Source organism: Tachysurus fulvidraco, chromosome 18 (genome assembly GCF_022655615.1).
Source record: "Tachysurus fulvidraco isolate hzauxx_2018 chromosome 18, HZAU_PFXX_2.0, whole genome shotgun sequence".
Lineage (NCBI taxonomy): Eukaryota > Metazoa > Chordata > Actinopteri > Siluriformes > Bagridae > Tachysurus > Tachysurus fulvidraco.
Genome location: NC_062535.1, coordinates 13,325,169 through 13,346,414, shown reverse-complemented (window position 1 = coordinate 13,346,414; position 21,246 = coordinate 13,325,169). Strand labels below are relative to the sequence as shown.

At 41.5% G+C, this 21,246-nt stretch overlaps 1 protein-coding gene, 1 long non-coding RNA gene and 1 pseudogene across 2 annotated transcripts in view; 1 reads left to right on the top strand and 2 right to left on the bottom strand.

Moving 5' to 3' along the window:
- Positions 1–21,246, top strand: part of LOC113663839 — a 260,165-nt gene that overhangs the window by 48,556 nt on the left and 190,363 nt on the right. The gene's annotated exons all lie outside the window — the stretch shown is intronic.
- LOC113663848 lies at positions 15,064–15,899 on the bottom strand. The gene is made up of 3 exons (XR_003445557.2): positions 15,820–15,899; positions 15,620–15,733; positions 15,064–15,165 (listed from the first exon to the last, which is right to left on the bottom strand). It is a non-coding gene; the product is annotated as an uncharacterized LOC113663848 (long non-coding RNA).
- Positions 16,750–19,437, bottom strand: LOC113663866 (annotated as a pseudogene).

Here is a 21,246-nt window from a genome sequence, read left to right as displayed (position 1 = left end):
AGGCAGCCCGCGGCCTGACCTGCTGCCGCGTAAGCCTTCCCTACTAAGGCTGACGTAGCACGTAGCGGCTTAGTAGGGAAAACCGGAGCCTTTAGCAACGATGCTACGTTAGGGGAGAGATAGCTAGCCAGCGTCTTTTCCACACGTGGCATTGCCCCGTAGCCGCACGCCTTAGCCCCAACCACATTCGCGTAAAGCGAGGAGTGACTAGGAGAAGTGCGTGTAGAGTACGGAGTTTTCCAGGATCTGGACACCTCGGCGTGCAGATCGGGAAAAAATGGCAGGCTCCGGCGCCGAGGAAGTGAAACAGGACGCAGGAAACGCTCATCCAGCTTACTGGGTGTGCGCTGCTTCTGCTGCTCCACCGGCCAATCTAAATCTAGTTTGGCTACGGCTCGTGTCACGACCTCAAGGAGCTCCTCATACAGCACAGGCTGTGAGGAGCCCACGGGCTCGCTAGCATCCATCAGCTCTCCTTCCTTGGAGGGAGAGACATGTAATGCCGTGCTGCTCGCACCGGGAGAAGAAGCAGCCATCTGGCCTGCTTCTCCGCTAGAGCCGGAGCTCGATTCAGCAGACGAGGCTGAAGAGGACTCATCCGCCTCCAATCCCGCTGCTAAATTGGCCTGCGAGCCCCACGAGCGCCGGCGCCGCTTTGCCTCGGCAAGAGCGGGACCGGAGCCGCGAGGGAGAGCGCTCTTCTCAAAGAGCGCTGTCCGGGAGCGAAGCATGCGCATAGCCATGCGGCTGCAATGCGAGCAATCGACTCCCTCGAGAGCCGATTGTGCATGCTCCACTCCCAAGCAAAACAACGCATCGATCGTGTGAATCCTTCCCGGTAATAAAACGGGGACACGGAAAAACACACTTTCGGAAGTTCTGTCTGCTAGCCATCACTCGATCAAAAAAACACAGTATCAGAAAACAGCGCTTACCTGAACGAGCAGAAGCTAGCGTCTTGTCCATCTCGCAGCCATTTGTAGCTTCCTGTTTAAGCGACGTCACCCGCCGATGACATCACGTTCCAAAGCCTATTGGTCAGATTACACACGTGGTTCAGAGCGCGGTCACGCAGAGTGCGTTCCCATAGCGTTTCGACGCAGCTCGAGTTCCGAAAGGGAATTGAAAAGATTCCAGGAAACGCTATCGTTACCGTAGCACGTTAGCCTCCTGTACAAATCAGCACCCTAACACGCAGCATTCACAGCGCAGGAGCAATGGAGACGAAGGATCATGCAACTTCAAAACAATCACAACAACAACAACAAGAAAAAAAAACAACAAACAAACAAAAAAAAACCTGACCTTGAATACACAAGGCCATAAAAGCATCATTAGTTTTCAGTCTTTTACATATAAAGCAGATAAGCTTCACATTTCACTCTCAAACCGTAAAGAAAATTAAATAAACTTCTTCACATTGCATATTTAACTTATATACATTTACACACATTAAATGTAATGAATTTACAAACTTTAACTCACCAAAACCGATGATAAATTCCGTTTCAACTTGTTCAACCGTTACTCTGAAGAGGTTTTAATCTCTACTTCTCTCAATATTGAGTAAAAGCTCAATATTAAAGTATTTAATACCCAAAATATTTATACCCAAAATTTCTCCGGAGTTCTCTAATTACGTCTGCTCTCTATCTGTCGCACGTGCACACTACTCGACGCTCACTCACATGGGTGAGAGAAACCAGGAAGTAAGCACTGACTGCACAATGCACTAACCAGCATTCAGACACATCATTGGTCGAACGCGCCACTAAACTCTCTTCTCATTGGCTGATTCATTGACCATAAAGGGCCTATTTAGGGCTTCAATATGAAAAATAATTATATTTTAATAATTTTAATAACAAAGAAACTGGGGTTACACCCTCCCCCCTTGTTCTCATGCACGTCCTCATGCATGCATGTGGCTGCATCATCACTGCTGCCAAAGGATCCCCAGGTGCCATAACATATTGGTTCTGAATAATGTTAGAATCATTCTCTGCTTGAGCAAATGCAGTACTTAGACCTTGTAATAAGGACTGAACTACCGAAATCAAAGGACTCCCTAACTGAGGATAGTGAAATTTCTTTGGGGCTTTGGTCACCCTTGTGGAATGTCTAATGCCCTCTTTTCGTAAAATTCCCTTTCTTGACACCATGTCATCCGGTACAGCTTCACAAGTAGGACTATTCCCTTTGCTCTGATCGACATCTGACTCCTCAGCTGGATTCAGCACTACACTTTCCAGCACCTCAGACTGGTCAGTTAACTCAGAGTTATCACATTCTTCCTCCCATGACACTGCTACAGGATTTTCCATTCTACCTTCTCCAGGCTCATCTTCAACACTTCTTACAGGTAAGTAGAGATTTAAGAGAGATTTAAGCACTTATGTACGTCGCTCTGGATAAAGGCGTCTGCAAAATGCTGTAAATGTAATGTAAATGTAATGTAAGTTCTCATTTACTTTATCACATAATTGTTTTTCAACAACTTCTTGCACCTCTCTTTCCAGGCAATCTTCATTTGGCTGGGCAGCATCCGCTACATCAACCTCAATTGTGTTTGGTACAATCGACTGGCTGTCTATCTGCTGCAAAGAATTTTCATTAGAGACGAGGTGAGAAACCACATCTGGAGATTTTCTAGGTACAACACAATAATGTTCATTCTCAGAATTTTCACCCTCATCTGAACATTCTGCTATCATCTCTCACACCAGACTGAGCTCTGGTTCTGGGTCTCTGTCGTACCTTGTGTGGAGCTGTCTCGGTTGCTTCAACTCTGGGCAAAAACCCACAAGGTAAGAGCAGATCTTGGTGCAAGGTACGAACAGGACCATTTCTTCCTTCAGGGCAAACAGTATAGACAGGTATGTCTCGTACTTTACTCAACACAACATAAATATCTGTTTCCCACTTGTCTGCCAGTTTTTGTTTCCCCCTTAATCTGACATTTTTGACCAAAACTCTTATCTCCTACTTCCAGAACAGAATTCACCACATTTCTGTCAAACCTCTTTTTATTCCGTTCAGCCAACTTTCTACTGTTTTCTACAGGCAACTTGTAACTTTCCTCTAGTCTTTGCTTTAGAGAGGTCACATACTGTGAGTGAGATTGTTGTGGTTCATCATTCAAGATTCAAAAAGCTATGTCCAGTTGCAATCGTGGCTCCCTTCCAAACATCAACACATATGGTGAGTAGCCGGTGACATTGTTTCTAGTGCAATTATACACGCATGCACCATTGGCTTGACATACTCTTTCCAATGAGCTTTCTGTTTGGTTTCTAGGGTACCCAACATCTGCAGTAGAGTTCTATTAAACCGCTCTACTGGGTTTCCCCTAGGGTGATATGGTGTCGTTCTTACTTTACGAATCCCGGCAATCTTACACAATTCCTGTATAAGGCGCGACTCAAAATCCGGCCCTTGGTTGCTATGTAGCTTTTCGGGAAAACCATAATGCACCAAAAAATGTTCCCAAAGGCACTTAGCTACCGTCTGAGCCTTCTGGTTACGCGTTGGAATTGCAACTGCGTACTTCGTAAAGTGGTCAGTAATTACTAGAATGTCTTTTGTGTTGCTGTTGTCGGGCTCCACGGATAGAAAGTCCATACAAAGCAACTCTAATGGATGGCTGGTCTGTATGTTCACCAGCGGGGCTGCTTTCTGTACCGGAGCCTTCCGCCTGACACAATGTTCACAAGTACTAATCTTCTTTTTATCAGCACTGGCCATTCGGGGCCAATAAAACCGGGCCCTAAGAAGGTCAAGAGTCCTCTCCACCCCTAGGTGACCCATATCATCAGGCAAAGAGGTAAGTACTAACTCTCTCAGATCTTTAGGTAATGCGAGTTGCCTTCGCACCCTTCCCTGATCTATACGCTTCCGGTACAATAAGCCACGTCTGATCTCAAATTTACCCCACTCACGAAACCACAAAGCCATTTCCAATGAAATATTTTTCGTGCTTGGCAGTCTTTTGCTTGCTACTAGCAGATCAATTATCTCCCTTATTTCAGGGTCGACTCTTTGTCTACATGCCAAGTCATCCTCTGACAAGGTAGGAATAGTAGGTAAACCATGATCACACTCATCCAGGAAAGCTTGAGGTAAGGAACTTGCATTCACACCTAGAGACTCAGCCAAAACCACTGGAGAAGGCTGAATCTGGTGCCTCTCACAAATGGCTTTTACCACCTCTGGCAATATTACTTGCGGCCCTTGTTCACCACCCAAATGATTCAGCGTGAACTGCTTTATGCGTTCTTGTTCTTTCTGGGACTCTACATCATACCTAAGCGGACTGTAGGGACATCGAGACAATCCGTCTTCGTCCAGATTTTGAGTTCCTGCTCGGTACTGAATTTTAAAACTGTACGTCGACAAGCTAGAGAGCCATCGATAGCTTGCAGCGTCAAGCTTTGCCGAAATCAGAATACACGTTAGCGGATTACTATCCGTTACCACAGTGAATTCACTCCCATACAAATAATCACTAAATTTAGAGGTAACCGCCCACTTCAATGCTAAAAACTGGGTATTAAGCTTCACTTCGGGTCAACCCCCGACTGGCATATGCAATGACCCTCAGCTGCCCCTCCTGCTCCTGATACAGAGCAGCACCGAGCCCAATGGTACTGGCATCGGTATGTAACAGGTAAGGGAGTCTGAGATCAGCATAACCCAGAATAGGAGCAGTTGTCAGTTTGTCCACAATTGTGTCAAATGCTCTTTGGCATTCGTTAGTCCATCTTTCCCCCAATGGATCTCTGGGGTTCAGAGAAGTGAAGCAAACTTACCTGAACCCCAGAGATCCATTGGGGGAAAGATGGACTAAGGAAAAATCCTTCACGAATCTACGGTAATAACCGGGAAATCCTAGAAAAGATTTCAACTCTTTAAGAGTCTGTGGTTTCGGCCAGGTCTTTAAGGCTTCTATTTTGCTTGGATCTGTACTAACACCGTGTTGAGACACAATATGACCCAGGTAACGTAAAGATGTCTGAAAGAAACTACACCTTTCGGGAGAAAGTTTCAGCCCATACTCTTTCAAACGGTTTAGAACTTTTATCAGATGGCGCTCATGTTCTTCAAGAGTGTCTGAAAACACAATTAAGTCATCAATGAAAACTAAGACCTCGCTCCTGTTTAGGCTACCCATACAGCGCTCCATAAGCCGCTGAAAAGTACTTGGGGCATTCGTTAAGCTCTGAGGCATCCTATTAAATTCCCAAAATCCAATTGGGCATACAAATGCTGTCTTGGCTTTATCCTGCAGAGTTATCTTTCTTTCTCACCACTACAATGGGAGATGCAAAGGGTGATTCAGATTCCCTAATTATTTCGGCATCCAACAACTCCTTAAATGTTTCCTGACTGCACTAACATCTTGTGGATGTATGGGTCTGGGTCGCTGCTTAACAGGAGTCTCATTGCTAAGCTTAATATGATGCTTAACTCTGTCTGTATGGCCGTAATCCATATCATGCAATGAGAAAACTTCAGGCATCATATTCATCAAAGCAGTTACTCGACATTTCCATTCTGTCGTCAAAGGTGAATCACCATAGTCAATGTTTATCTGTGGTTCATTTGATTGCTCTAGAGCTTTTGAGAAGTCACTTTTCTGAGGAATTTCTGTCACTTTCTGAACCGAGCAAACATTAGCTAGCACAGTTTTAGGAGATATACTAATATCAGCTTGAGTTTCGTTTTTTTACCAACAGTGGCACACAAAAGGAACATTTGCCAGGTTAAACATGCAAACTACTGGCTATAACTAACCCACACGGTAATTTGGACATTTCAGCAGAGTCAATGACCGCTAAATCTTCAATCAGACAATGGTTCAGTTGAACAACCCCATCAAAAACTACAGTACGACCTACACTTGCCCCTCAATGGAAATAGTAGGGATCTTCTTGACCACTGCATGAAGGTTTCCTTCAATTTCCTGTTTGTTCTCATTTTCTGCACTTGTATAATCAAACAACATGAAAACCTGAGCTCCATACTGTACAGCTGTAACTACATGAGTGGCAGTTTTCTGGTCAAATACTTGTGGGTAGGTGATATTACCGAGCTCCTTCATAGTGAGCTGCTCAAATGTTGTTGCCTGGCTGTACTGCATAGTAACTCTGCACTGATGTGCTGAAGATCTGGTATCTTGCAGGTACTTGGCCAATCCTCCGACCTCCACCAATCCATTTAGGAAACTGGCTTTAAGGGAAGCGCTTATGTCTAGGAGGTTTGCCTTATCACTGAGACTATCAGAGGCTGCAGAATTCATTTGTGTTTTAAGCTTCTGATGAACATCAATGTCATCACGCAGTGCTTTCTTATCCCATAAAGTAACACCTGAAAGAGGAAAGTGATGAGAAATGAGAGCTACTTTACAAATATTTTTGATTAATCAAATGTTTCTGATTTCGAAATGCAATCTTGAAGTAGGATTCTGCTTCAACCTCCATCAGGCAGTGAATGTAATAAAATTCTCCTCCACCTTGTGTGTGTGGAGTTTGCATGTTCTCCCCATGCCTTGGGGGTGTGTGTGAATGAGAGTGTGCGTGCCCTGCGATGGGTTGGCACTCCGTCCAGGGTGTATCCTGCCTTGATGCCCAATGACGCCTGAGATAGGCACAGGCTCCCTGTGACTCGAGAATTTCGGATAAGCGGTAGAAAATGAGTGAGAGAAAATGCATAAAACTGTTAATGATGATGAAGACTGTAAGTTAACTTAATAATGAAGGGGAAAATAATCAAGAAGTGAATTGTATGATGCATTTAAAAATTACAAATTGTTTGCACTTATTTTTAGTAACCTCTTTATCCTGGCCTGGATAATAGTGGATCAGGATCTTTATCCTACGTCTGGATAGTAAGGCAAGAAAGGGTGGCTTAATCACAGGCCACCATGCACACACATTCAAACACTTATTCACACTTATATGCAATATTTCTTTTTTTGAGAAGTGTTGTAGGTGGGATGCGTAGGGAGGAGACTGGAGAACCTAACATGTCACAATACAGCACTCAGGCATCCTCTTTCTATTAACAAAGCTGATTGACTCCAGGGAAAATTAACTGGCATTAACTAATATATACCCACCAAATATCAGGATCTTAATGAGTTGTTTAGACAAACACTCCTGCTATCTGGGCCTGTTTAACAGCTTCTTCTCATTTATCCTTCAATTATCCTTCTTAGTCTCTAATTTCTTGATATAGCCTGCACAGTTAAGTAGTCAGGTCCAAATCTCATAGTAACGCTGTGCTAAAATGTGCCCTAATAATAACTATGCTATTCCATGCAGTTAACCATGTAAATTCACACATTCATACCTTTTAGGATTTTCTTTACTGTAGCATGTGAAACAGGCCAGACCAGATTAGACCAGTTTTTGTTAATGGGACAAAGGGGACCCCTCCTTGAACCGCCACCTTATTGTGGTGGAGGGGTTTGCGTGTCTTAATGATCCTAGGAGCTATGTTGTCTGGGGCTTTTTGCCCCTGGTAGGGTCTCCCAAGGCAAACAGGTCCTGGGTGACAGGCCAGACAAAGAGCAGTTCAAAAAACCCCTTATGAGAAGTTAAATCAATGTCCGTGACATCGCCCAGTAAGGCGCAACCGGGGACCCGCCCTGGAGCCAGGCCCGGGGTTGGGGCTCGCATGCGAGCGCCTGGTGGCCGGGTCTTGCCCCACGGGGCCCGGCCGGGCTCAGCCCGAAAGAGCAACGTGGGGCTGATCTCCTGTGGGCCCACCACCTGCAGGAGAAACCGTAAGGGGCCGGTGCAATGTGGATTGGGTGGCAGTCGAATTCAGGGGCCTCGGCGACCCAATCCCCAGACATGAAATCTGGCACTAGGGCATGGAATGTCACCTCAATGGGGGGGAGGAGCCTGAGCTGGTGCAGGAGGTTGAGAGATACAGACTAGACATAGTTGGGCTCACCTCCACACACAGCTTGGGCTCTGGAATCCAACTCCTTGAGAGAGGCTGGACTCTCTACTACTCTGGAAATGCCCATGGTGAGAGGCGGCAGGCTGGTATGGGCTTGCTCATAGCCCCCCAGCTCAGCAAACATGTGTTGGAGTTCACCCCGGTGAACGAGAGGGTCGTTTCCCTGCGCCTTCGGGTCGGGGATTGATCTCGCACGGTTATTTGTGCTTACGGGCAGAATGGCAGTGTAGAGTACCCGACCTTCTTGGCGTGTCTGGAAGGGGTGCTGGAAAGTGCTCCGACCGGGGACTCCATCGTTCTACTGGGGGACTTCAACGCTCACGTGGGCAATGACAGTGACACCTGGAGGGGCGTGATTGGGAGGAACGGCCCCCCCGACCTGAACCCGAGTGTTCTGTATTAGTCACTGCCTGTCACAGGGTTTAATGCAGTTTTTGTTAATAATTCATCCTGGCCACTAGGGGGACACATAGGGATATGTCCTGTAGGGGATAAAACAGGAAGTTGAAGAGTAAAAAAAAGAGAGATCCTGTTTGAAGTTTTTCCTCATGCTCGGTGAGGAGGGCCATCTTACCGGTGCTTTGAGAAGCTTGATTGTCTTCCTGCTCCAAGAGGATTATTTTGTTCATTTGTTATGACTATGACTATGTGTGATTGGTATGGACAGATGTAATGCTTGCTCGGCTGAAGATACTCTATTTGGGACTCTGATCACGGACCTTAACCTCCAACGCCATCTGGTCATCTACAGATAAGACTGTTTCTGTTTACTGGACTATCCTTTGATCCCACTTGTAATGGACTTAATGTCTGTTGGGTATAAATAGCTCATGGAAGCTTAAAAAGGTTGTATGGATGTATGTATATATTTGTATGGCTTGACAAATTATGGGATGTGGGTATGTTAAATATGTTGAATACAAATGATGCAACAACAAAAGAAATGCTTCCCCCCTTGTAATTAATATAGCAGGAACAGTGCAAAGTAGCTGAGACTGTTATAGTTCTGTTATTGGACTTCTGTGCTAGTCACAGTTTGTCCATAACGAACACCATGTTCAAGCATAAGGGTGTCCATCAGTACACATGACACCAGGACACCCTAGGTCGGAGGTCGATGATCGACTTTGTGGTTGTTTCATCTGACCTCCGGCCGTATGTCTTGGACACTCGGGTAAAGAGAGGGGCGGAGCTGTCAACGGATCACCACCTTGGACAGACTTGGCAGACCCAAACATACTGTGAGGGTCTGCTGGGAACGTTTGACAGAGTCTCCGGTCAGAGAGATCTTCAACTCCCTCCTCCGGCAGAGCTTCAACCAGATCCCGAGGGAGGTTGGAGACATTGAGTCCGAGTGGACCATGTTCTCCACCTCCATTGTCGACGCGTAAGGTCTCCGTAAGGTCTCCGGTGCCTGTCGTGGTGGCAATCCCTGAACCCGGTGGTGGACCCCGGAAGCAAGGGATGCTGTCAAGCTGAAGAAAGAGTCCTATCAAGCCTGGTTGGCTCGGGGGACTCTGGAGGCAGCTGATAGGTACCGAAGGGCCAAGCTAGCTTCAGCCCGGGTGGTTGCGGAGGCAAAAACTCGGGTCTGGGAGGAGTTCGGTGAGGCAATGGAGAAGGTTGGCTTCGAAGAAATTCTGGCAAACCGTCCAGCGCCCCAGGAGGGGGAAGCAGTGCCCTGCCCACACTGTTTACAGTGGGAGTGGGAATCTGCTGACTTCGACTGGGGATATCCTCAGACGGTGGAAGGAATTCTTTGAGGTTCTCCTCAACCCCAACGACATGTGTTCCACTGAGGAAGCAGAGGGTGGGGGCTCAGTTGTGGACTCGTCAATTCCCCAAGCTAAGGTCACTGAGGTAGTTGAGAAGCTCCTCAGTGGCAAGGCACCAGGGGTGGATGAGAACCTCCCTGAGTACCTCAAGTCTCTAGATGTTGTGGGGCTGTCTTGATTGACACGCCTCTGCAACATCGCGTGGAAGTTGGGGACAGTGCCTCTGGACTGGCAGACTGGGGTGGTGGTCCCTCTGTTTAAGAAGAGGGACAAGAGGGTGTGTTCCAACTATAGGGGCATCACACTCCTCAGCCTCCCCGGAAAAGTCTATGCCAGGGTACTGGAAAGGAGAATTCGGCCGATAGTCGAACCTCGTATTCAGGAGGAACAATGCGGGTTTCGTCCCGGTCGTGGAACACTGGACCATCTCTATACCCTCGCCAGGTTGCTGGAGGGTTCATGGGAGTTTGCCCAACCAGTTCACATGTGTTTTGTGGATCTGGAGAAGGCATTCGACTTTGTCGCTCGTGGTGACCTGTGGGGGGTGCTCTGGGAGTATGGGATCCAGGGCCCTCTGCTAAGGGCTGTCCGGTCCCTATATGACCGGAGCAGGAGTTTGGTTCGCATTGCCGGCAGTAAGTCAGACTTGTTCCAGGTGCATGTTGGACTCTGGCAGGGCTGCCTTTTTTCACCGGTCCTGTTCATTACTTATATGGACAGGATTTCTAGGCGCAGTATGGGTTCGGAGGGAGTCGGTATGGGGACCACAGGATTTCGTCTCTGCTTTTTGTAGATGATGTTGTCCTGCTGGCTTCCTCAAGTCAGGACCTTCAGCATGCACTGGGACGGTTTGCAGCCGAGTGTGAAGCGGCGGGGATGAGAATCAGCACCTCCAAGTCCGAGGCCATGGTTATCACAAAGAAAAAAGTTAAATCACATTAAGTTGTAAGAGGAGAATTTTAATCTGTTTAAGCTGTATGCCAACATTCTGTTAATGTAAAAGTAAATGTGTCGACATATTACTACATGCCCCTTACCTTAGAACTGCATTTTCTATCATTTTAATTCTCTTCTTTCCCAGGAAAAATAAAAAGTATCAAAACCAGACATACCAGAACATTCACATAAATGAATTTAATAATTATATAATATCACTTTAAAATATTTTAAATATTCGCTCTCATGCCTACACATTTTCATCATGTAATTTTAAGTGTTTCTTACCATTAGCTACGGCTTACTGAGACAAAGATTAATCCTTCACCTGGCAGTGAAACTTAAACCAAGACAAGACACACACACAGAAAGAGAGAGTGAGAAACTGAAAGAATTTTGTTGTACATATCCAGATATCACTCTTTCTGTCTCCCTTCCCCCTTATTATTTTACACAACCTCTAACATGAAATTGTCCAAAATGTCTTGGTAAGTTGAAGTGTTAAGAGTTCCTTTCACTGGAACTATTGGGCCTAGTCCAACCACTGAAAAACAACCCAGACTCGTCCATCGGATTGCCAGACAGAGAAGTGTGATTTGTCACTTAAGTGAACATGTCTCCATTTCTCTAGAGTCCAGTGGTTGCGTGCTTTACACCATTGCATCCAAAGTTTTGCTTTGCATTTAGTGATGTAAGGCTTGGATGCAGCAGCTTAGCCAAGGAAACTCATTCCCTGAAGCTCTCTCTGCACTGTTCTTATGCTACACTAAAGGCCACATGAAGTCTGGAGGTCTGTAGCTATTGACTCTGAAGAAAGTTGTCGACTTCTGTGCACTGTGCGCATCAGCATGGCCTGAACCCTCTCTGTGATTTTACATGTCCTACCACTTCGTGGCTGAGTTGCTGTTATTCAAGGGAATGAGGAGATACCTTAAAATTTAGGGGTAACCACTACAGTGTGTTTCTTTGCAAATATGACAATGTTTATTTTACAACATTTCCAAGTAGCATCACAAAGAATCAAAAAGATCAGACAAAAAAACAAAAAATCTTGTAACCATTGCAGACAACAGGGTTCCCAAACTTATCTAATAGTAGTTACTACTCTGCAAATAAGTGCACACTCAAATTACAAGTAAAACCAAAACCTGTTCAATCTGCACTCCACAGCAAAAGGAAATCATACCCTCAAGCCACAACAAGTTGTTTCCGTCCACATTAACAGAGTACACCACATATATTAGGTAAAGAAAACAGGAAACCCCCTGGTCATCAGTTGGTTCAAGATAAATAAAACAAAAACAAATTACCATTAAGCCTTCAATGCTTTCAATAAAAGTAAACGGCATCATCTGTACTCTTAAATATATGGGTTTAATTCTCAGAGGCACCACTCAATACAACTCCCATGAGGACACCTTACAATTCAGTTCTAGACTGCTATACTGTTCATTAATAAATTGGTCTTTTCATCTGCTATTACACAGACTTGAAAACACCATACAGCTTTTCTTAGCACATGGTACACAAAGAGGAAGTCACTAAGTTTGATTTCCTTTTATACCATCTCGACTCCTGGGATTTGTACTGTAGTTCACCAAATTCGTCCATTATAAAGTATACAGTCCCAATTGATTACGCTATTACAGATTATTGTAAGGTGGCCTACTCTATGGTTCCAGTAAAAATCAACCACTTTTACTGTGGAATATTTTTCTAATCACTTTTTAAATATTTTTTTAATAAATTGTCTTCTGATTTGTGATTTTACTCGACTTCTCGACCACTGTATCAATCCACCAGATGGCACCAACGATCCGTGTTTGAAAGGTGGCTCTCGTTGAGTTCTGAAGTGGAACCTTGTAAAGTTAGATTATGGCTAAAACTAATCACTGCAGCAGTAGAGTTGGGCAGTCATGAAGTCATTTATTCCTTAAACACAATTTCATACTTTTGGCTGATCAACATACCACGAGTGATCTCTCACTTTGTCACAAATAACACTGTTTATATCTGTGTACACATGTAAACCTAATGCAGCCAGTGAATTTGTGTGAACTGTGATCCTGTGTGATTGCGTGAGTGAATGAGAGTGTGTGTGCCCTGCGATGGGTTGGCACCAGTGGTGTAGTCTACGTGATACGCACGTATACGCCGTATACCCACTAGGAAAGGCCAAGGATTTCCGTATACCCATTTAAAAAGCGTGAGGATACGTAACAATATCGTTTTATCACAGAACTTTCATTCATAAATTCACCCCGCACTGTTTTGCGAACACAGACTGTGGTTGCGATTGCGAATCACTAATATTTTTGGACCATTGGGGCTTCCGTGGCCTGTGACCTGATCTGACGTCACCTACTGGGAGGAAAATCAGTTGCTTGACGGTTTTTTTTGGCGCAAATTTGAAATTAACTAACTAATGTAAAAGAAGATATGAAACGAAAGCAGACTCAAACTACACTCTTTGAGTGTTTTTGGAAGCCTGCGCCTAAAGCTACAGCAGCTTCAGGTGACATTTCACCCACAGCCCGAGTACAAATGTATTTGGAAAGCTTTGTAAACTACAAGTTCATTCAGTTCATAATATTCTGCAATGAAAGAGTGTTGGTGATAAAACTGAACAAATGTTTATTGTTCACTCTTAAATGCACATTGAAAATTGACAGCTGATAAAACCGGAGCTCCAGGTCCCATATTCATATAACATTTAAGGCTAAATGTAGCTCTTAAAGGTATAAAGTTCACCCAAAAATGAAAATTGTGTTATTTTTCAAAATATTATATTTTGTGTTACACAGAAGAAAGAAACTCATACAGTTTTGGAACAAATTGAGGGTGAGGAAATAACACAATTTTCAATTTTGGGTGAACTATACCTTTAAGAGCTACATTTAGCCTTAAATGTTATATGAATATGGGACCTGAAGCACAGGATTTATCAGCTGACTGTCCTTTGTTGCTTATAATAAATTGGAATGTTGATAACACATAAGCAGTCTTTAGTAATGCTCTAAATTACATGTAGATGCATATTTTATGCATTAGTGAGTGTGGTGGTGCCTATGGGGTGTCGCTCTAAGATGGGTGCGTATGAGGCTGGGAGGGGGAAAAAAAAATCACAGTGTACTCACTACAAAAAAATAGACTACACCACTGCATTTACTGTAACAAAGGTATAATAACTATAACAAGAGAATATATAGCAATTGTTTCTAACAATAATAAGCAAGAAAGGTAAGTTAAGAATGCTCAATAGGGGAAAAAAGTCTGATTAATAAAATAGACAGACCATGTACACAAAATGTGATATACTTTTGATACTGTATACAGAATATAACAAAAAAACAAACAAACAAAAAAAACAGGCAGTGATTATGGAGCAGATGCAAAGTCTCAGATATTGGCAGGATTGGTGACGGTGACTTTCAGATTCAGATCATCCACCTATTAAAAAAAGAAAGCATCTCTTAACATTCCTGACGCAGGCTGGATGTAGCTAAACATATCACATGGTTAATCACTGATATTACTAAGCCTTTACTGAGTCCACACTATTCTGAGGTTCCTTTTTTAGTTTTATCCTGTTCATACCCTATTTATTAAAGACCCTGTAACTATTAAACAATAATAAATATGACCTACCTCAGTAATGGCAAAGCTGTTCATGAAGACCTCTCCCCAAATGTTAAGTGTAGTCACTTTGTCCACCGGTATACGGTGCTTGAACGTGTAGGACACCTGGCCATTCACCATCACCTGAACAAAAAAGCGCAAGCTTATTAAAACCAATTATTAAAGTATTTACCTTTTCATTTCTTTTCCCCATAATATCACACCTCATAGCATTCTGGGTTAATGACCATGATGATATCAAAAGCTGCTCCACAGACAAATGGGCCTCCTGGTGTCTCCACCCAATTTTGGTCCCATGTCCCATTCCTGCGGGTATTAAGGACCACAGAGGATATACGGGGGTTGAAGTGGAAAGCGGTGTCATGTTTGTCAGACAGGCTGGTCTTCAAATTTATTTCAAAGCTGAAAGAAATTGTTTTAACATTTATTATTTATTACCAAATTATTGACTGTACCAGATTATCTTGAGAAATTTCAAACTAATCTATTGTATATTGCCTTTCATTCAAACTGTCATGAAATGAATATGCATTTAACATACCGTTCAAAATCTGATGGAACAACCCCTTGGAAGAACAAAGCCAGACCAGGTCTCAAACCTCCAGGGATTGATCCCAAATATCGCTTGCTCTGTTGTGGTTAAGAGTCATTCATGTTATAACAATAAATCTCTAATCATGTGATAATGATTAAAAAATACAATCTTTTGGCTTGTTCATTCATTCTGAAATTACATGTTACTCACAGGATTGCAGACTGGATGTGGGACATTAGACTGGATGTCTGAAAGCTTTGTGCGTGAGATGCCAGTGTTTAGTTCCTTACCAAACGTAGATTTGCTCCAGTTCTGGAGAGAGCAGAGGTATACAAATTCAAACCAATGGATGAAGAATACTTTTGAAACCTGTTTGTTCCTTATTCATAACAAAAAACTATCATAGCAAATATACAAGAATCTGAATGTTATCAAGGCAAGAGGATTGTAAAAATGGCTAAACTTGAGTAAGAGTTCAATCACAGAAAAGTACCTCAACTAAAAACACACAAAGCACTAAAACTAAAAATAAAACTTCTAAAAAGTATAATTTAAAGAAATGTATAACCATGTCTAAACATGCCTCTGTTCCAACCTTTCTGAGTGTGTTTGCTTATATTTGACAAATATAATTAAGTTTGTCAGTGAAAGGACTGAAAATATTTTGTTGTCCTGTTGTGTGTAAAATGAAGATCCTAATGGAAATAAAGGAACTTTAAAAACAAATACTCTAAAAGATACTAATAAAAATATTCATCCAACTTACTGCAACAATACCAACAGTGTTCATTTTGACATCTCCACGAATATAAACTGAATTCACTTTGGCCATTGGTATGCGATGACTGAACAGGAAAGACTTCTGCCCATTTACATACACCTTGAAAGAAAAGACACTGTAGGTAATTCTTTTAAACACATTTACATTATGTGCATTCTCTTATTCTTTTAATTCCCATACTGTACCTCATAGCCTGCTGTTTTGATCACAACAAAAATGTCAAATGCTGATCCTTTGGAAATTTTACCCTGTATACGTTCTTCACCCTGCCACTTCTTATTAACATAACTGTTGCAGCAAAAATATTCATTAAACACGGGGCTAAATTGAAGAGCGATGTCTCCCTCATTGGTTTGAAAATCCAGTGTAAACCTGTTTGTAAAAAGTAAAAAATCCATGTCATATTAAAGTAATGCAATTAAGGCCTAATGAATGGAAAGTTATGAATTTGAATAAAAGGTCCACCAAGCTCCTGCTGCTGGGCCCTTTATCAAGACCCTAAACCCTCAGTTATATTAATAAATAAATAAATAAATAAATAAATAAATAAATAAATAAATAAATAAATAAATAAATGTAAATGTAAATTGCTCTGGATAAGGGTGTCTGCTGTAAATGTATTAAATGTATTAAATGTATAAAATCTACATTTAATAATGTATTAGTGTTTCTGGTACTAAAATTAATAAGTGGATAAATAAAGTGAATACATACGATTGACCGTATGAAAAAACGACCCCTTGGAAGTACAAAGCCTTTCCTTCTCTCAGACCTTCAGAGATTTTCTCAGTATAAGGAATGGTCTGTGGAGTGTAAGCATATTGTATACATGGATAGCGGATACATGTTTTTATAGGAATTCAACACACACACACAAGTTATCTGAAACGGACCTTATACACAATATTACATTTTCGATTTTTAAGACTAGTACCCAGCAAGACATGTAGATATATCATTTGTGTATTTATTTAAGTAAAAATGTCTTTAAAAAGTCTTTAAAAAAAATTAAATTTACCTGTAAATGACAGTCTACCAGGTATGACTTTGGCACCATAGTGCATTTTATAATGAATAATTAATTAATTTCTTTAATTCCATGTGTTTTATGTAATTTAAGGGTTTTGTTTTGAAATGTTGTTACTCACAGGATTGTTGACAATATTTGTAACCTCTGACTTGATAGTAGATGGAGACCATCGTGACATGCCGATACTGGTCATTAATTTATTCCTGAGTTCAGTAATGAGAGAAGGCATGGAGAAGTTCTGTGGCAAAAGACATTTTGTGCAAAACAAATACATGAAAATAAATGTTTACACATTTCAAACAAATATTAATCATTTGTTTCTGTATGTTTTTTTTTTCTTTATCCATATTTGTATATTAGGACAGTCTGATTAGTCTGATCTGCATTTTAATACAAATAATTAAAAATTAATTTCCATTTCATTTAGATTTAAAAGAAAATACATTCTAGATTTTTTAAATAATATTTTACATTCCAGCTATTAAAAATCAAATTAAACTCGTAAATATGCATGATTTATATATATCATAACTGACCCATTGGTCTACTGTGATTGTGAGCTTCCCTTGAAAGGTGAAGGGGACAGAGTCGCTGGCTTCACTCACTCCCACATCACTAACAGCTCTGTATCGGACCCAGTATTGTTCTGTTGGCTTTAGTCCAGTCAATGTGAAGGTGTTCTGTGCATTTGATGTGTCTATGACTGTCCATTCCTCAACACCAGGTGCTGAATCATTTAAAGATGTCATCCTGTACTCAACTCTGAAGTGTACAGTCTCTCCAGTTGGGGATTTTGAAAGCTTCAGGGTAACTTTCCCATCACTGATCTCCACTTCAGGTTTGGGAGGTTTGGATACAGGCTGGAAATTAGGATCTGTCAGAGAACCATTCTGATAAAGTTGGATGGAGGATCCTGGATTGCTGGGATCGGATATGGAGGCAATGATGAATTTGATTCTCTTCTCATTTTTATTGGCCTTTAAAAATGAGGTAAAGAGAGAAAGATTCTGCCTCATCCTTACAGGAATGTCAGTAGAAGTGATCCAAGGCTGTGCTGCTTGGAGAATGGAAACTCTCTCACTTTGCACCAGCATTTTGAATGATTCAGAGTTCTCAAAGTCTTGTAGAGCTGCTAGGTAGGAGTCATCATACTTTAGAGATGTAAATGACAAACATACCACCACATCAACATCAGCATGAAAACAAATGGAATTTAGTGACATTGATGATTTCACAACTGTGATGTCTTTCAACCCAGCTGTATAGGAGCTCAGTATATTTAATTCAGTTGTAATGTCATCTAGCCACTTTTTCATGTTGCTTACATTGAAGGGTGACGTGTAATGGATGCTCAGGATGTCCCCCAGTGTCTTGTCCTCTTGTGTCCCACCACGAATAGCTGGCAGCACTCTGCATAGTGCGTTCTTAACCAAACTTGTATAATTTCTGTGTAATGCCTGAAACTTTTCCAAGCTGTCTTGTATATCAGGGAAATCAACCGTTATTTGTCTGTTGATTAAATCATTGCATATTCTCTCCTTTTCACCAAATTCCTCAAGCAAACTTTCTGCTTTATACAACAGGCTCAAATTAATTTCTCTCACCAACTTTGCAGCCCTATCATCCAAAAGATTGAGAGGATACAGCCACACTGTCAGAGGTACACCTTTACCTTGTTGCTTCATCAGAGCAGGCACCTTCTTGTACACTTTCAGGGCATTCTTATATGTGGTGGGGTTTTCTTCAAGTTTAATGTCACCATAAAATGTGACACTAATATTCTCTGTCATATTTTTTTCATCTCCAGTCATGTTAAGGGATGCTTGCCCCTCAATGGAAATGGTAGGGATCTTCTTGACCACTGCATGAAGGTTTCATTCAATTTTCTGTTTCTTCTCATTTTCTGCACTTGTATAATCAAACACCATGAAAACCTGAGCTCCATACTGTACAGCTGTAACTACATGAGTGGCTGTTTTCTGGTCAAATACTTGTGTATAGGTGATATTACCGAGCTCCTTCATAGTGAGCTGTTCAAATGTTGTTGTCTGGCTGTACTGCATAGTAACTCTGGACTGATGTGCTGAAGATCTGGTATCTTGGAGGTACTTGGCCGATCCTCCAACCTCCACCAATCCACATAAGAAACTGGCTTTAAGGGAAGCACTTATGTCTAGGAGGTTTGCCTTATCACTGAGACTATCAGAGGCTGCAAATTTCAGATGTGTTTTAGGCTTCTCATGAACGTCAAGGTCATCATGCAATGCACTTTTATCCCATAAAGTAACACCTGAAACAGGAAAGTGATGAGAAATGAGAGTTGTTTTACAAATACTTGTTATTTTTCAAACATTTCCAATGGTATATAGAAAAAAGGGATAAATAGGCTGTGGAAAGACAAAATATTAGTAAATGCAACTACAAGTGAATATGATTCAACCTTGTAACTTGCATAACAACAAAAATAATAAACGTTCATATGCCATCTGCCTATAAAACAATCAACTTTGTAGTGATAACAGTAACTCCATCATCAACATTAGGGTTAGGGTTAGGCAATAACAATGAGTCATAAGGTCATAAAGTTTGAATTTTTCTAACATTTCTGAGGTATTATTGCTGATCAGCATCTTTAGAATGCAACAGGTAATTAAATGATGATTATGTAAATTGCACCTGGAATAAAGGAGTCACTTCGGCAATCATACAGCATGCCAGGATATAAAGGTCTTCCCAGGGCAGCTATTTCCATGCATCTGGAATCCATGGTTTGCAGCAAATAAGAAAAGGCTAGAAAATGTGAAGAGCAGAGATAAACGGGACTGGTTTGATTCAAAAGACAAGGAACATTATTCACAGAGACCGTTTGAACTAAGAAGGTCATATAAACTATTTTTAATTCAAATGTCATGATACAGTACTCAGACACTGTTTCTCCCTTCACAGTGATGTGTGGGCCCCATCTACCTCAACCTGTAGATTGGCTCGCTCTACAACAAGCACACCAGGGTACTGCTCATGACTTCATCCAAGCACACCAAAAACAACTCACTTGCTGGTCTATCTGTTGCTTCAGCCACTGCTTCTGCACACCTGAGCTTATTCTAGTCTACATTTCAGTCAAAAAAAACAAAAACCTATTCACAATGCCATGTACCACTGAATATCAGGATCTCAAGGAGGTTTAAGAAGACCAAGGCCAGTGGCTTCCCCCACACTGACTGTATGACTGTGCCATAAAGCTGCTTCCTGTGACAGCGCCTTCTTTTGGTTGAGTGTACCCATTGTTATCAGCCAAGCAATGGGCCGTGGAGGAGTAATTAGATGACATCTTAGTTTACTCCTCATGTCCACAATATTAAAAGTGGTCTCCAGATCCTTTTACAACAAGAAGAGGTACTGTATACCAAAGAATGAACAAATTGTTACTTATTCAAACATAATATTCAATTCAATTCAATTCAAGTTTATTTGTATAGCGCTTTTTACAATAGACATTGTCTCAAAGCAGCTTTACAGAACATAAACATAGAGCAGAAGGTAAACATAATTAATGATAAAGGAAATAACGAATAATAAAAGAAATAAGAATTAACAGAATAAAAATTCTAGATTATTATTAGATGTATATAGTTCACAGTGTGTATGTATTTATTCCCCTATGAGCAAGTCTGAGATGACTCAGGCAGCAGTGGCAAGGAAAAACTCCCTTAAATTGGTAAAGGAAGAAACCTTGAGAGGAACCGGACTCAAGGGGGAACCCATCCTCATATGGGTGACACTGGGGGTGTGATTGTAATATACAGTCAAACAAATGTTGTATTGGTGTGAGGTTCAAGGACTTCTGATCTTCTGAGTACCACAGAGTCTAACTGGAGATGTCTCAGGATTCTTAGAGTCGGCCTCGGCTCAGTGGATGTCCAAAGGCTTCGTCCCACAGAGGACGATGGGAGCTGGTATAGTGTCTGGATGCCTCGGGATGGGTACAAAGAGAAAAGCAGTGGAAAGGGATTAACATATCTGCCGTTCATAAAAATGCGCTGGTCTGATGTAAGTCTGTAAGTAAAAGTTTCAGGTCAAGGTGTAATTTGTATGCAACTGTTCCTGAATTTAATTTTATTTGAACAGCTTGTTTAAAGATGTTGGTATGTTTGTTCAATGTAATTCTAACAAGAAAGTACAGTAAGTGGTGTTAAAAGTCTTAACTTTATTCTTAAAAAAAAATAATGTCCTCTTAAACAATTTAGGAGGATAGTATTTTCTTTCTTGCTCTTCTCTTTCTTTCAGACACAATAACTGTTTGCTGTTTCTATTGGCTGAATTTGGCATATGCAATTATAAATACAGAGAAAATAATATTATTCTTATTCTTGAAGACAATAACTTTAAACAATGTCAAAGCTAAAAAATATAATATAATTTATGGAAATATTTTAAGTAAGTTTTATTAAATAAAACCTTTCTGATACTCTAAACGTTGCATTTTCCCCCTCTTTTTCCCTTCTCCCATCTATCTGTACATAATTCTATTTTTTACTATAAAAAATGTAAAAATAAAAAATACATTAATTAATAAAATTAT